This window comes from Mixophyes fleayi, chromosome 3 (assembly GCF_038048845.1).
Source record: "Mixophyes fleayi isolate aMixFle1 chromosome 3, aMixFle1.hap1, whole genome shotgun sequence".
NCBI classification, from domain to species: domain Eukaryota; kingdom Metazoa; phylum Chordata; class Amphibia; order Anura; family Limnodynastidae; genus Mixophyes; species Mixophyes fleayi.
In genome coordinates, this window is record NC_134404.1 from 52390482 (window position 1) to 52395538 (window position 5057).

Here is a 5057-nt window from a genome sequence, read left to right on the forward strand (position 1 = left end):
GCTGCCTTGACCAATTAGCAAACTAGGGGCCTGATTCATTAAGGATCTTATCTGTCATTTTTTGCTTATCTTAAGCTAATCCACTCTGTTCATGCTCAGAAAAGGGAGATAAGAAGCAAAAGCCACTGCATAAGTGACGAATTTCTTACGCTAGGATGAAAATCCATCTTTGCTTCACTCTTATCTCCCCGTTTCTTCATAACAATAAGCATCTTACCTTTTGCACAAGATAAGAAGATTACTAATGATTCAGGCCCTAGGTGATGGTATTATGGCCTTGTAGCAAGACTCCACTAGCTTAGTGCCCTAATGCATTCCCCATAATTGTTAGTGTGGGGTTTGTGTCTGGCATGTGGGTGTTGGAACACTTTGAAACAAAGTGCCACTAGCACAAGCAAAAAATATTGTTATCCCATTTGGCCCAGGGCCAAAAGTTGGTAGTGTGTGACCTGACACTGCTAACATTTTTGCTTTCTTTATATACATTTACCTGTAATGTGATGCCTATATTCCTACGCACATCACATGTTCGCTCTAAAAGCTGAAAGTGTCCAAACAATTTACTACTAAGCACCAAACACACATACAAACCTCCACACTATAGCCATTTTCTAAAACTATACATTTACCCCATTGAGCGTGTTTGTAGGCTATGGTGAATCTGTGGCAAAGGAGAAAATAACCACACCTAGATTTCATATATTCATTTAAAATAAAACCTGTTCCACAATAGTTTTGAAAGCACTACACATGGATTTATGGGTATTAAAATATTATTCAGTGCACTGTAGTAATGGTACAAAATGGCATGACAACTGATTGCTGACACATTTGCAGCATAGGCTAGATTTATTACATATATGAATTCAAATGTGCTGACAAAAACAAAGCAAACAAGGTAATGGTCTGTGTGTGTAAAAATTCCTTGAATTAAGAGATGACAATCTGGCCAGACTGAAGAGAGACATAAGCAGGCTTGGAGCTCTGGGGAAATTCAACAACATGTAGTGAGACACGAATTGCACAAATCCAAAATCCACGCCAACACACCCTGTTGAACGAAAGGCAACAAATTAATATGGCAATATTAGGTCAGACAACTTGCATTTTGATATCAAGAGATTGAGCAATGTATTGGCAGGTGTAAAAAAGCCAGTAATATTATAGTGTATAATAATGGCTTGTGTGTTTGGACTATACCTAGGATTCTGAATGCACTATTTGACTTAATTTGAAACACCAAACCCATATGTTACATAGCTAGCATCTGCCCATATGTTTTGTTTGTGCAACCACACATTGCAGGCTTAGTAACGACGACATTATTGTATGGAGCACACTCACTGGCCAATCACATTTTAGTGCAGATAGCACTATACTACTTACATTTGAAAACACCCTTCACCATGGCAACATCCAACTCCAAAGGGAAGTGCAATGGCAGAAAAGCCAGCACTGCAGGCCAAGTGTAATCTAAAGGCTGTAGATATAAGAAAAACAAATAAAGTGTCAATAATGTGCACTTCAACACTATATGTGCTGATCAATAAACTGTAGAAAAACCAAACATCAATTATGTTGCCACATTAGGCTGTTGATTTAAACTACCCCATTAACGTGCATTTAGCTAAAGACATTAAGGCTAAACTTGGAGGCATGAAGCTATACTTTCTACACACATTGTAAAGGTAAAATACAGGTAGGCATGGTTTTTCCCCTATTATTACACATAGAAACCATTTCAGTAACACACCAGACCATGTCTATTCATATTCCCATTTTGAATAACCATACCTTAGATAATCAACCCTTGACTAAGCTTGCACATGATTTGACCACTGATCTTTTAAATGTGAAGATATTTATGTTTTGTTCCAAAAAAAATAAAAAAAATTACAACATTGACCCCTTTCATTGTAACATGCTTTGTCCACTAGAACATTTACTTATTTTTTATCCTTTGCTCTCCTTAATGACTCAAGCACAGAGTGTTAATGTGTCTTTAAGGTAGGGTCTGAAAAACCACACTTCAAATAAAAGGTATTAGAAAAAGAAAAGAGAAAAAAAACAAAAAACAGTATGGACATTCTTAATGCAAAGTATTTTAACAAGGGGTATGTAATAAAACAATATCTGGTTTCTACTTACCACACACACAGACAAATGTGGAATGTCAATAAGCAATCACTAGACACCCAAAAAACACAATCCAGGACCAAGATCTGTGGAGGGGAGGGTAAACAGGTACAAAATAAATCAATATAGATGGATAATCTTTATGTGTGTCACTACAGTCGAGAGGTATCTATGCAGAGACACATCCCAAGTCTACACAGTTGCCTCAATATTCAAACTCTGCAGCTAATTAAAGACTTTTCCACTAACCTTCAACATAAAATTCTTAACCATTATGACCTTTCAGCATAATTTTCTATCTGTATCTCACCAATATCTTTTCCTACAAATAAACATGAGTGTTGAGCAAGGTACAGCAATAAACTGCAGAGATTATGAAACATTTCACCATTAAGGGCTACTTACCCAGAATTGTGAATCTCCCAACAACACAGAAAGCCAAGCAAGGTCTTTTTAAGTAACACTGTAATTAGTGAATTAAATGCAGGTGAGTAGGCTGGAGAGTATGCCGGACACGTCATTAGGAGCACGCAGGTGCGTTCTAATTAGCCAAGTGTGGTTTTGTGTAAAAGTGACCTGACATGTGAGCAACGTTTATTTTCTGTAGGTAAGTAGAGATTATAACGATTATTACAGATGTCATTAATGAGCTAAGCTGTTAGTGTTGTGGCAATAGTATGGGTAAAATAGTTTTAAGTACAATTCTATGAGGTATTATTCATTTGCATGTGCTACATTTAGATGTGCCATGATAGTGTAGTGGTTATGTATTTCACCCCCCAATACTAAGTGCAGAAGTTCGAGGCCCCAGGTCAACCCTAAGCACCAATTGAGTTAATAAAACACATTATTAAGCATACTCCTAAAAGTAAAAAACTATATGCAACTGCTTGTATTTAGCGTAAGATTCGCAAACGCGCTTAATTCGCATTTGTTTGGTGACGTTTTTGCAGCTCCTGTTGCTTTAGTAAAACAGTGTTTTTATTAATGTGTGTGTTTATCTAGGGTTATTATTTGAATACCACGTTATCCATCATGCTGTACATATTAATTGCAACATGGCCAATTTATCAGGTCTAAGACAGTCATTCAGCTGTGCTAACTAGTTAATGTGCAGTTTGGTGTTGGTGTTTCAATGTGAAGTATAACTCAGTGAATAAAGAAATGAGCTTGCAACAACAAGGTAATGAGTTTGAACCCTGAATGATGCGTGTATGTGGCTAACCTTGGTATATTTACAAGTTTGAGGGTATTTATTCCACTCTGTGACTTAGTATATGTTTTGGTGTGTAAGGTGGCTATATGTAATGTTCAACAGTGTTATCAGCTACAACACAGCAAAGCAGTTGTTGGCAAAGACTTTGGATTTCAAAGATATGTGAATTCTGTACTGGCAACAGTGGAAAAAGCTAAGTGCTCCACCAAATCAAATTGTAGAAATGGGAGCAATAAATGTTCTATTTTTGATTTGTATTTATCAACATGGATATATTTCGATATGCATAAATTGTGACTCTGCATGCACCAAATCTTTCTGGGTATCATATTTCCAAGTATTGGCATTTTTCCCCATGTTTAAGGGAAACAACTTATGCTAGAAGTTGCTGGTCATCTTTAATTTGTATTCTATTCCCTTGACATCACCACTTGTACAGTGGTGTAGCAGTTAGCCAATCCACCTTGCCAGCTTGCTACGTGGGTTCGAGTCCTCACCAGCCCTCGGCTCTTAGGGATCATTAATATCCTTAGACAATTTGTGTTGCTGTTAAAAGTGTCCCTGTGGTAATAGTACACTTGTTTTAAATTTGCATAAATCATGTGTGTAAAACCCTGAAATATATTTTCGAGTTATTATATGTCTATTAATATTATTTGTTCTTGCAAACGCACCATCACCAACTGTCAAATCAGGCATGTAACATATTGAGACTAATGATATTGGTAATTGTTCAGAATGGTTGGAGATTTATCATAAATATTTATGACAAAGTCTATTGTTTGGGAGACATTTTACATAAAATGAAATACTTACCCATGCAGTGTGCACAGCAATTCCGGCAGTGGAATGAATGTGGAATGCACTGAGGCAACCATTCCGGCAGTGGAATGAATGTGGAATGCACTGAGGCAACCATTCCGGCATTGGAATGAATGTGGAATGCACTGAGGCAACCATTCCGGCATTGGAATGAATGTGGAATGCACTGAGGCAACCATTCCGGCAGTGGAATGAATGTGGAATGCACTGAGGCAACCATTCCGGCAGTGGAATGAATGTGGAATGCACTGAGGCAACCATTCCGGCAGTGGAATGAATGTGGAATGCACTGAGGCAACCATTCCGGCATTGGAATGAATGTGGAATGCACTGAGGCAACCATTCCGGCAGTGGAATGAATGTGGAATGCACTGAGGCAACCATTCCGGCATTGGAATGAATGTGGAATGCACTGAGGCAACCATTCCGGCAGCCGGAATGCACTGTGACCTGGATTCTCCCCATAATGCTGAGGAGATATGTGGCTAGCAGTGTACAGGCCTATAAAAGGCAGTCCTCTTTACTGAAGAGGCAGTAAGCAGCAGAGGGCGCTATTTCCAGCTAACTAATTCCGGCATTCCGGCAGTCCCGGATTGAGGCCAAAGGGCCAAAATAACATCAAACATGTTGCACTTGCGAATTGCATTGATTAGAAAGGGGTATTTAAAGCAAAACAAGCTTAATTTACACAAACATACTAATGGAACATTTGTAAGATATGTAAAAGCTCAATAAAAAAAAAAAAATTAAAAAAATTTTTTTTTGCCACAGGCAGTCTGTATTGATATGTATGTATGTTGTGCATATTTCGTTTTGCATTTTAAACGCAAAAGATGCTCCTAAAGGCGTTTAATAGTGGTTTTAGCTAGCTGTATTGGAGTTA

General features: G+C 37.9%; 1 long non-coding RNA gene across 2 annotated transcripts; it reads right to left on the reverse strand.

Moving 5' to 3' along the window:
- Positions 1-819: 819 nt before the first annotated feature.
- LOC142143559 (uncharacterized) lies at positions 820-3700 on the reverse strand. Of its 2 annotated transcripts, XR_012689546.1 has the most exons (3): positions 2149-3700; positions 1387-1480; positions 820-1051 (listed from the first exon to the last, which is right to left on the reverse strand). It is a non-coding gene; the product is annotated as an uncharacterized LOC142143559 (long non-coding RNA). The 2 variants fall into 2 exon arrangements; XR_012689545.1 differs by having other exon boundaries at positions 1387-3700.
- Positions 3701-5057: the final 1357 nt, after the last annotated feature.